This window comes from Hyposmocoma kahamanoa, unplaced genomic scaffold (assembly GCF_003589595.1).
Source record: "Hyposmocoma kahamanoa isolate Upper Pololo Valley unplaced genomic scaffold, ASM358959v1 168, whole genome shotgun sequence".
In the NCBI taxonomy this organism is placed as follows: Eukaryota; Metazoa; Arthropoda; class Insecta; order Lepidoptera; family Cosmopterigidae; genus Hyposmocoma; species Hyposmocoma kahamanoa.
The window spans coordinates 93,948-106,399 of NW_020653608.1; the positions used below are offsets into that span (position 1 = coordinate 93,948).

Here is a 12,452-nt window from a genome sequence, read left to right on the forward strand (position 1 = left end):
ATATCTACCTCGGTTACCACTTTTATCATATCGTCACAAAACGAAAATCTCACATTTTCAAATTTTAAAATTATCTCCTTAACAGTCGATACTACGCCAGTTCAAATTCAAATTTTTCCCTTACTAAATCGGTTCTATTGCACGGGTCGAGCGACAAGGCTTTGTTTCAGAATTTATATTTTACTGAAGAATGTATATCGCATACTACGTGTTCTATTTACTATCTTATATATTTAGGTTGACTTGTAAAATTTCGACATAAATTTGTGTTTTTTTTCTATCGTGAAAATATTTGCAAATTGTGTTTTCACACCGTAGTCTACTCAGTGTATATAAAGTGATTGATTCAATACAGTAACTGTTTTTTTTTACATAACAGTAACTGTTGTGTAAAAATCAACCAAAGCCCCACGAGGAGCTCTACTGCGACTATTGAAGGTGCGATAGAGTAATATAATATTGAAATCTAATTCAAAATTATCTTCAAGCGACAGCCAGGAAATGTATTAACAAACGGCATTTCCAAGTGATATCGGGACTTGTTTAATTGGACTCGCGAATCGATTGCGCGCGTGTCTAAATGAGTTTTGCTTTCTGTTTGTTCTGCCTTCATTACCATTTACGGTTTCATCTACATTTATTTCTAATTTCCTTGCGGAATAATCTAATTTCCTGGGATACAAAATTTTTATCTTTTTGGACGCCGACTCGCTATACAATACATCATCCCTTTCCTGAGGGCTCAGATTTCAAAAACGAAATTTATTCACATTTCATATACAGGATTGTTTGTAAAATACTAACAACCTCACGGGATAATATTACTAACATCATAAACAACTTCTTTTGTTCTATGACTCTTAATAATTTATCAGATTGTACTGTCATACAAAAATCCACTCCACTAGTTAAGATCGAACACTCAGAAAAAAGTCCTTCGATCCGGTCGGATCGAACCGACGTCTTCTTGCATACCGTGCCAGCAACTAAGCCACGGAACGAACCAACGAACCTTATGAATTTTTCTATGTGCTTGCGTCGTGTCTTTGCATTGTTTTTCAAAGACTTCTTAGTCGTAACGCCATCTATGAGAAATCTATGAAAAGATTTATCACCCAGTTAGTACCTTTACAGCTACCAGTTCTGGCGAGAGATGTCGCTATTCACTGTATTTTAAATTTTTATTGAATTGATATTCAATTATTTTTTGTGAAATTACTCCACTAATTTGTTATAATTATTAATACAAAGATCGAACGCTCAGAAGACGCTCTTTCCGTTGTAACAAAAACGAACACGAGCAATCGTACGCGAAAGAACGCAAGTTTGAAAAACTTCAAACAGATAATCGTGCAAGACTGCGCGTGCAGGCTTTCCCTCGCGCAGTTCTGTACGCTCCTAATCGCACGCGATAGAGTGGCTGTGTAAAGAAAGCTAACGTCTCTGTGCGGTAATAAAAGGACCAAAAAGACGCTTGCAGTACGATTGATTTTTTTTATGATACTAAATCCTTAGAATAATAACGCATAGAATGATAGTTTCATATCAAACGAACTGTCACAAGTGAGGCAAAAATCAAATTCATGTAGGCTACTTTTAGTAGTAGGTTAATTTTCGGTTTTAGTGAATATTTATATAAAAATAAAAGTTGAAACGCGTTACTTCCTTGTGGAATGTGATGTTAGTATCTATTTTATGTTTGTCTGACGTATTTTTACACTCATTTACCGCACATTTCGTCATTTTTAGCTAAAATTCTTGATCTGTTCGCGGTGCAAGTTGACCTTGAGCACTGAAGGCCCGCCCGCTCGTGTAGGCCCTTTGGGCGCGCTTCAATTTGCCTCACTTAGCGTGTGCGGACTAGGTTTCTATGCGTTATTATTCTAAGACTAAATCTCAGGACGTATAAGTGACACGCCTGTTCATAGCAGTTTGCAGTGCCATTCAGAGCTTTAACAAAGATCTGAAGGACACTACTACTGTTGCCGTCACCTCGAGACATAAGTTAACAAGTCCCATGTGCCTGTAATTCCACAAGCATCCTTTACCTATTAGAACTAAATCACAATAACGCTCACATTGTTGCTTGGCATAAGTAAGGTAAGAAGTAGGTAACTTCCTACCTTACTATCAAATACAGACCTAAAAAGTGTGATATATGTAGTTGAACAAAAACTTCAATATTTATTATTGGTAATATTATGTACTAGCTAGCGCTCGCAATTTCGTCTGCGTAGAATAAGTACTTCCATCAGCCTCCTATACTACCTATACTTGTATTAATTTTCATCGAAATCTATGTAGGTGGTTATACAAAGCTAAATAAGTAATTTATGAAAAAGTATTCCAATCATTCCCTGAAGCTTAGAATAATAATGCACAGAAACCTAGTCCGCACACGCTAAGTGAGGCAAATTGAAGCGCGCCCAAAGGGCCTACACGAGTGGGCGGGCCGTCAGTGCTCAAGGTCAACTTGCACCGCGAACAGCTCAAGAATTTTAGCTAAAAATGACGAAATGTGCGGTAAATGAGTGTAAAAATACGTCAGACAAACATAAAATAGATACTAACATCACATTCCACAAGGAAGTAACGGGTTTCAACTTGTATTTTTATATAAATATTCACTAAAACCGAAAATTAACCTACAACTAAAACTAGCCTACATGAATTTGTTTTTTGCCTCACTTGTGACAGTTCGTTTGATATGAAACTATCATTCTATGCGTTATTATTCTAAGCCCTGAAGGCTAATTGGTCAAAAAATACAGAAACATTGTTTAATTATTACAAAAGTCATAAGTATGAATTTTCAGATACCTTACTTGAGAAATGATTGGCTCTCCATACAAATTTTCAACCCCTATTGCACCTCCTTTAAGATTCCTTTTTTATAACAAAAAGTAGCCAGTATCCTTCTCCTAGGTCCCTTTAATCTCTTTACCAAAATTCATCAAATTTGGTTCAATGGCTTAACAGAGTTACTTTGGCTCTTCATGTCGAAAGCTACGACGTGAAGAGCGAAGCCGAAAATACGTCGCTTTAAAAAATTTACGAAATTCTACTTACGTCAGTTTGTCAGGAAAGAGACATTATGTCAGGCCAGCTGACGTACTAATGGTCGCGAATCGCCGAACCGTGAGTTCTTTTGTTAGCTATTTATGTCACTTGCTGTGAGCGACGTGACCAGACTGGTAAAATAAAGACAGCCTCTGCCGGAACCTTTTGCTTCTCTTTTCTGGTATCTATGTGTACCTGTTCCTAATTTAAGTTAATTATAAACACCACACCCCGGACGCTCCATACAACGATCGAAAGTTATTTACCTACTACTACTACATACAGCAAGGCGCTATCTACACACGCGCAAATGTGTGCGTGAAGTGACAGGGTTATCCATCACTGTCTCGTACAATTTACGTTATGTGATCAGAGCGGCAACATAGCGAAAATTTTTAAGCAAATCTGTTATCTTTAATTCTATTAAAAGAATCCTAATAACTACACATGTTCATTAGGTATTTACATCTATACAATATTACCTACAATGTTACCTACAATGATCCTCTATATCGTATGTGTCGAATTTATAATGAGATTAACAAAGACAAGAGCTTGGACATATATTTTCAAAGTTGTCCCACATTTTGTGAAATGATTAAAAAAAAAGAATTTTTTTTAATAACATTTAATTATTTTTTAACTTTATTTTTGTAGTCACTGCAAATTATGTATTTTAGTTCGTCATTATAATTTTTATTTTCCGCTTTCTATACTACATTGTAATGCTGTGCATAACTGTAAGAGGAGTGTAAATTTATTGCCTATTTGTTTACAAGTATGTTTAATTTAAAGTATTGATTTGTACTCTGTAGTTGTGCCAATAAATAAATAAATAAATAAATAAATAAATTATATTTTTCATTAATTCACTAACTAGAATAACATTGAAGATTTATTTAAAAAATATATAAACAGCACTTAAAAGATTATATTTTGGACAGGTTTTAAATAAGGTAACCAAGGTATTTGAAATTACGTGTCCAAGTTAATCGTTACTTAGTTAATAATTAGGTATATTCACTACGTAATATTTATCGATAAAACAAATTGAAAATTCGAGAATCTTTGTCCACTAACTCACGAAGTTATGGCGTTTCATTATATTGATATAATAAATCTGTATTATACATTACTCTGCACTAAATAAACGAAGAAAACATTATCTAAATTAGTCTCAGCCATAAGTTTTTGTCATCTTTCGGAAAACGACAGAAACTCCTCTCTTTATCCCGTTTAGATGATAAAAAACAGCTGTACATAGCACAATTCACGACTATTATAAATAGTAACGTACAATGATGTTATATATTAACGTACAAGTTTCGTGATGAATTAATGAAAGTTCAAATATCAAAGCCGTCTTGGTATGAAAACGGCTCGCCGACAGCCTTGTTGTCGTTCAGTCAATGTGACCGTCAATGTGCGGAGCGTGGTGTGGTATCTAAATCTAAGAAGGGGTAGAGAGTATCCATTCTCTTACTTTTTTGTTCTCTGATAAACACTCTCATCGTTGACTAAAGTTTAAAAGTAACCAAACTATGTTTTAAACCCTTATGTGCCTGTATATACATTCTATCTGTACTTCTAGGTTCTTCTTCGTACGCCTTCTCATTTGCAAGCTATCCTTTTCGATCTTGAACTTTTTGCTTCTAGGTTTTCCCTGTTCCTTTGCTCATATCATCCATCCTTCTAATCTTCTGTTCTGTTTCTTGTTCTTCTTCTTCTTACATGTTAGGAATATCTTTATTTTATGTAAAGTAGAGGTTAGGAATATCTTTATTTTATGTAAATGAGCGGATGAGCCACTTGGTGACAGGTGGTCATCATCGCCTACGAACACTTGCGTATTCGTTGCTGGCCTTCGAGAGTACTGTTTACTCACTTTCTGAAAGACCTCGTCTCCGTCAAAGGAAATTATACTAAGAGGAAGCTCATTCTGCACCTCATTCCGTAGCAGCGGAGCTCCTTTTGAAAGGGTTTGTCCAGGGAAGCACTGCCACCTTACCAATTTCTGCCGCCAAGCAGCAATGTTGGCATCACTGCCTTCCGATTTTGAAGGGTAAGAGTGCTGGTAAAATTACAGGCACATGGGGCTTGTTACCTTACGTCTCAGGATGACAGGTACTGTGGAAATACCCCTCAGATCTTTCTACCACTATGTACAGGCATATCGCTTAATACCTGACGTAGGAAAGGTTCTTTCATTACCTACTTGGTATCATAAAAAACCTTGCAAGATGTAGGGATAATGATTTTGTATTTGTATTAAAGTAGGTACATTTTAAGTATCAAAATGTATATCTCTTTCTATAAGTAAAATATTAATAAATCAAGATTTTCCTTTATCGAATAGCCAGAAATAATTTATATTGGAAAATGGAAAGTTAGATAAATCGAACATCCAATTTGTAACGTCAAACATCTATATAGTTTTCCTTGTAGCTGACTTAGTCGAATTATTTTATATATATAATAGGCCAATCTTTTTTATCATTATTAATATGTTATTAACGGTTACCCATCACAAGCTAGAAACATGATTTACAGAATTTTGCTTTTGGGAAAACCTTTAGATTTTTATTAAATAGATTTTGTTTCATTTGTCCAAAAACATGTTACGGTTTTTTTTCATAACACCATTTAATGTTTCACTATTATGACATATTGACAAGTTATTCTTTTCCCGATTTTTTATTTCCTCAACAAACCGTTTGACCAATGTATCTAATTGAATATTTTTATTTTGTAAAAAGAACGATATCCATGATACATTTTTGTTATATTATTTCTTATTACAGATATTAAAAGTATTAGAATGTGTCGCACAATACAACTCGTCAAATTAAAGCACCTCGCATCATTAGAAAATATGGTAAACGAGATGCAAGTTAATTTGATCGAGTTGTAGTCGCTTGCTTCCCTCGTTCGGATCTAACGGATCGGATCTACAGGAGGAGGTCGTACCGTCTAGGTAATGCAAACGAATTCGGCTCTGGCATTCGCCGGCCGCAAACATAGCACAATGGTATGACGTAAATTACGTAAGTGGACTTGCTGTGCACCAGCAAAGTACAGTCCAGAATTTTGGAGCGATAAAATTGTATGGCGGTACAATTTCATCTAAGAATAATAATTTTGTCGAAGCGAATTTTCAGCAATCTAAATTATATGGAAAACAGACTGTATAACAAACATGATTAGTTCAAACAAACTTCTGCCCAAAGAATGCGTATGTGTATTAATTATTATAATAATAGGTTTTCGGACAAACGATACTTCTGCTATAAGACATTTCTGTGTTGCAAATTTATGCCAAAACTGTCATCGCACTAATGAAAAAAAGTCGAACCGTTTTCGGAGTAATGATATTCGGAAAAAAGAAATTCGAGTTTGTGATAGGTTACCGCTAGTATTATTAGTTGCAACTATTATTAAATATCTATTTTATTTTAATTACTTTATTCATTATTTATTTCACTTAAGGTTAATTACATACAGCTGTAGGTCTTAAAACCATTGCGGGTTTATCCGTCCACAGCGATTCGCTCTAGCAAGTATATTTCTAGTTTGTTTTTATATTCTCCTTCCACATATTAATCTTGAGTGCACACAGGCAATTCGTTCGATAATTTAGGAATTTCGTAATCTGGTTTCCGAGTACGGTACACATTATTCGTTTTAGGGAGTATATATTTCTTAGTATTTAAGATTCTTGTATTGTTTTTTTTTTGTGGTACGCAAATAAATTTTGTACATAGTCATATTCATTTGAAATAGACAGCTTGACTTTATCGTCAACACTCATTATTTTACAATAACTGAACAAACCGATATCATTATCTCTATATCTAGTTTTAATAAGTTTTGGAACAATAGTTTTTAAATTCTTAGTTGCATTATACAAATATCTTTCAGGTACACGATGTTTTATTACCATGACTTACAATTTATTTTTTGTGAAGTTAATCCGTAATGAAGTCGTTACAAATCAAAAACAAAAATCTGCAACAAGCACATACAAAAATTCGTTAGGTCTACTAGTTCGTTCCGTAGCTCATTGGGAGAGCATCAGACACAGCATGATCAAGGCACTCTGGTACGAATCCAGCCAGATCGAAGGAATTTTTCTCACTGTTTGACCTTTGCATTAATAACTAGCCTTATTAGTTTGAAAGCACGTAGCCATCAACGAAAGGTTGGAATAAGGAAGATATAAAGATGGATACACTTTAATATCTACCGGGATCGACATCTACAACTTCTTAACTGCTTGAATATAACCTTCTTTTTACAAAGACTTAACGACTTTTTAGGGACGAACTACATTTATCGTCATAGAATCGCATTAAGTCTGTTAGTAAAAGCTTTGTGCCCCTGTAATAAGACCGTAAAAGGCGTGCGTTTCGCGTCGGCGGTCCGAAGCGGAAGCGGAAGAAACAAATTACTTTTAACCGACTTCAAAAAAAAGGAGGAGGTATGTATGTTGGAGGAGGTATGTGTACAAAAAAGGAGAATGTTCGGCTGTATGTATGTTTTCAGATATCTCCGTCAATTGAGGACCGATTTTGAAAATCTTTTTTTTTTGTTTGAAAGGGTGCATTATATTTTATTTATTTATTTATTTGTTTATTTGCAAACTTTACAGCTTTTTAATTTTCGTTTACAATCATAATAATATACGTATATAGCCAATAACAAAGTTTGTCATATTACATTTTAATTATAGCGATACTTTATCTAGCGTTAATCTATAGCCTAATCGAAAAACAAACATGTTGAAAATTTACATTAAGTTCTTAAATTAATGGTAATCTACATATTATTAAATTATTACATACAAATATAACATTATTATTATATAAATTATAAAGGTGTAAGTGTAAGTATGTTTTAGTGTTGTGTGTGTTTGTGTGTGTGTGTGTGTGTCTGTGCTCTGTTTGTTTGATAATTATTGCCTTCTAAACTGGGGTTGATCCTTCAATATGTTTAGAAATTGAGTGCGGTTTAAATGGAAGATGTCCACGTCTCTAAATCTATCCTCATAAGTGCGCACTATTCTTTGCAAAACAGAGTGTTTTGCGTAATTCGAACGGGCTAAGGTCGTACACAAGGAGTGCATATGCCTCGTGCGTTTTGGACATAGATATACGAGTATATATATATAGTCCCATTATCACCAAGTTAGAATCTGATGAGGGGATCCCATGAAAATCGAAGGAAATCCTCAAATTTTATAGGCATGACCGTGTATTCACCAATTTCTCCATCAATTGTGTACCGATTTTGAAAATTCTTCTTTTGTTTGAAAGGGTATACTCTCGAGGTGGTCTCTGGCGCTATTCTACGTTCGTTTCGGTTATCACATATTACTGATTATTTTTCACAAATATATGTCGATTTTTCACTTGACACTTCACAACCAAAAAAAATGTACAAAGGAGTCCGTAACAGTCCCATTGTCACCAAGAAGTCAGAATCTGATGAGAGGATCCCATGGAAATCGAAAAAACCCAATAAGCAAACATAAAACATACGTGTGAAAAAAGAAAGCGACGACAATACGACGTTTTAAATAATTGCCATCATTAATTTCTTTTCAAATATATTAATGTTAGCCACGAATATTCCTACCAAGGAAGTAAAAAACAAATGGAAGTGCTTTAAGTCTCGATTACTATAAGAACAGCTGTCGCCGCAGCGCACACAAACAAATGATAAACACTATGAATTCTCGATAGTGATTGCTCGTACTTTCTAATTTAAAAAGACGTAACAAATTCTGGACTGTTAATATAATTTATACTTTACCCCAGTCGCTATATCGTTGAAAGTTCAATATTCGTATTGCAAGTTATGACGTTTTGATTTTATATTGAATTTTTTTCAACGTGCTGCTATCAAACGAACCACTAACATCTGAACGAATAGAAAGTAGTACCTTCTCGACAACAGACGTCTCTAACGCACACATTGCATAATTAATTTTATTTCAGTCAAGTAAGTTTACAATTAACAAATCACTCATTTAGTATTTTTTGTTCGCTATTAGCGTGGAAACTTCCTATATTTATTGTTCTGTGATTCCTACAAACAAAAAAGCCGTCTAATTAGTAGGAGTTACTTGTCAATTGTATACTCGTACATATTATTTAGCGCCTGATATAATAAATATAGCTTTGATAAATCGAGGGACTTGAGTGAGGCCAAACAGGGTTTTGGTTTTGAAAAGTTATATATTAATCGCAATTGTATTGTATTGCTACATTAGCGCAAAAAATATTTTACATTTTATACTTCTACATATGTGTTTTATAACCGACTTCAAAAAAAAAGGAGAATATTCTCAATTCAACTGTTTTTCTTGTATGTGTGTTACGCGATAACTCCGGTGAACCGATTTTGATGATTCTTTTTTTGAGTACCCTCTTTCCCTCAGTAGTAGTCCCATTTAATAAAATTAATAAAAAATTTATATAATATAAAATATTCGACCTCTAAGGGTGACAAACTAGGGGATGAATCAGGAAAAAATAAAACTTGGCAAATATATGTAATTCCACGAACATTTGAGGTCGGTTTTTTTTTAGTACTCTGTACTGATTCAAATTTTTAGATACCATGGGACGGGACGAACAAGTCGTGCGCCTGATGGTAAGCGACACGCCTGTCCATAACAGTTTCAGTGCCACTCGGAGCTTTTAATCGCAAAGATCTGAGAGGTACTGTCACGACACCCGTTACCCGGAGATATAAGTTGACTAGTCCCATATGCCTGTAATTTCACCTACGGTTTGGCGGCAGAAATAAGTAAGGTGGCAGTACTGCCCTGGACTAACTCTTTCACAAGAAACTCTACTGCTACTTGCTCTTAAGCTCACTGCATAGACAGTAATATAAAAATACAATACAATTTACTACCTCCTAATTAACTGCCTCCGTGGCCGAACGGTTACCATGCCGGACCGCCACGCAGAGGTCCCAGGTTCGATTCCCGGGCCGAGAGAAATAGTTGTATGGCCTACAATTATTTCTCTCGTGAGTTTGGGTGTAATTTGTGGTTGTCTATGCGTGTGTCCATGGTACCCGCGACACAGGGTTTCCCTAGTGCGGGGCTATGTTGAGTGTGTGCGTTATTTATTATTATTATTATTATTAATTGAGCCTAATAATTGACCTTTGGGAATAAAATTATTTGTGCTTGAGTAATTTTAAAACGTATTTTAATAATTACTATATTTATAAAGGAATTTATAATCAACTCACGATAAAAAAATAATAACAAAAACTGAAACAATCTCAAACGTAAAGTAAACGGAGGCAATTTGGAAATAAAATTTTCATAAAATAATTTCTATCTATTTCTATGTATGAAAATTGTCGACTGGTTGTAACGTACAGTTGGTAGAGGGACATCCGCTTAAAAACCGGTGTTCATGATTAATAAATGCCGAAATATAAACAGGCACGTGGTAGAGCGATAATCCAATTTCGGTTTGGTTTCACGGTTTGGCATACATCGTCTATTCTTGATATTCGATACAACCAAATATATTATACGATCATACAATGTTTCATTCCGTGTACCAGAACTAAGAAACCTTTGTGCAGAAGGGTTAAATTTCTCTGTACCCATTCGTTGATGAGTAAATAAAATAAGTGTAATTGTATTTTTATTAACAGCAAAAGCAAAGGATTTTTATTTTAGTCTTAGATACATAAACCATTATTTGTCTAATTTGTTTACTCATATTTCATTCGACAAGGTGGATGTAAACGACGTTATTGACATACTCGAAGATAATAATGACTGTAGCAACTGTGTCGAAACCCATTCAACCTCTTATAAAGAGAGGACGTCCAAGGAAGCGAACCATTACGACACTAACTCCACACAACAACTCAGAGGACGCAGATGCAAGTAAATATTTATTTTTTCAGTCCCTGTCGTAGAGACAACTTCGGGGCCTGAGAGGGGAGAAAATGTAACAAAATCACATATCACGCAACTACACAAATGTAGTAGTAAAAATAGTAAGTACTTCCGCGGCACTCCGCTAAATGACATTGGCAAATTTTTATCTATTTTTATATTTTTATTTATTTATATAGATTTTTCCTCGGAGAATGTCTGCCATCGACGATTGGGAGAGATAAGAGAGGGTTCTTCTGTCCTACAGCATGCCACGAGTAATGAGCCTTCAGCTCGCCTATTCATCCGGTGGCGCAGTTGAGGCCATCAACGGTCAACTGCAAAGTGTCAGTATCAAAAAAAAAAACGAAACTACAGCTCGCCCCTCTGACGGTAGTCCTGAGGCCTGCCGTTACTTAGTTTTTAGTTTATTGTTGGTTTACGAGCCTTGAGCTCGCCCTTTTATCCGGCGGCGCAGTCAAGGCTATCAGACACAAGGGGAACCTACTACATCCCTTGTACGCATCTAGCATTGCTTCCTTATTTGGAACAGCTTTTTAGATCGTACATACCTAGTACCTATCGCTAGTAAAGGTTATTGGTCACACTAGCCCAGAGACGCGGCCTACATATATCGAGCGTATGGAACTTCCGGGAGGAGCCTTCTTTGGTTTGTAGTACACCCGACAAGTAACCAATAAGACGCTTATTTATAAGAAAAAAATGAAGTGGTGGAAAAAGGTCTGGGCTCACGTAGTTTCGAATAAATCGTTTTTTCGCGTAGACGCATGTGGCGTGCCACAAGGTAGCGTTCTGGCACCAATACTATTTTTAAAATACACTAACAGCTTACCTGACGTCATACTATAAAAACATATTTGTAGACTATATTCCTCAACAATAACTTATAAAGATAATTGACTAAAGTGCGAATCTAACATGAATAATAAAATGGTAATTTAAATTAATAAAATGGCAATAAAAATTAATTGGCTCAACAACACTATAAAGAAATAAACAAATTCGAAGAAGTAGTCCCCTTCTACGAACAAAGTCACCGTCAATTAATACACTTTAATTTTTTCTAGCAAATTAATGGGTAATAACTGTCGATGAGTTTGAATAAAAATTTCATATTGGATACGGTATGGAATATTCTACATTGTTATGTTTATTTTCTACGGATGCTACGTGACTCTTTCGCTATTTTTACTTTGGAAGCCTTTCGGGGCTACGTAGTGTCTTTACTTCGACATGTGCTCGTTATGTGTAGCACAAAAAAAAATTTGTATCGCAAAAAATTGCCCATTGGCAATATGTGGCTTAGGGCCTAGAGGAACTTTTATTTAAATTTTCTTAATATTTTACCACTTCCTAGTGCGTACATTTTTGAAACCTTTCAAAGGATACGGGACGTTCATAACAAAAATGCAAGGTGCCCAGATACTTTAGTATATAACAGTTATACCAAAATTAGTTA

At 35.0% G+C, this 12,452-nt stretch overlaps 1 protein-coding gene and 1 long non-coding RNA gene across 2 annotated transcripts in view; one reads left to right on the forward strand and one right to left on the reverse strand.

Moving 5' to 3' along the window:
• Positions 1 to 12,452, reverse strand: part of LOC113225618 (connectin-like) — a 54,189-nt gene that overhangs the window by 13,319 nt on the left and 28,418 nt on the right. The window lies entirely within an intron of this gene.
• The window catches only part of LOC113225619, a 74,697-nt gene continuing 73,316 nt past the window's right edge, over positions 11,072 to 12,452 (forward strand). The window contains exon 1 of the long non-coding RNA XR_003310031.1: positions 11,072 to 11,094. This is a non-coding gene — a long non-coding RNA (uncharacterized LOC113225619). The remainder of the gene's footprint in view (positions 11,095 to 12,452) is intronic.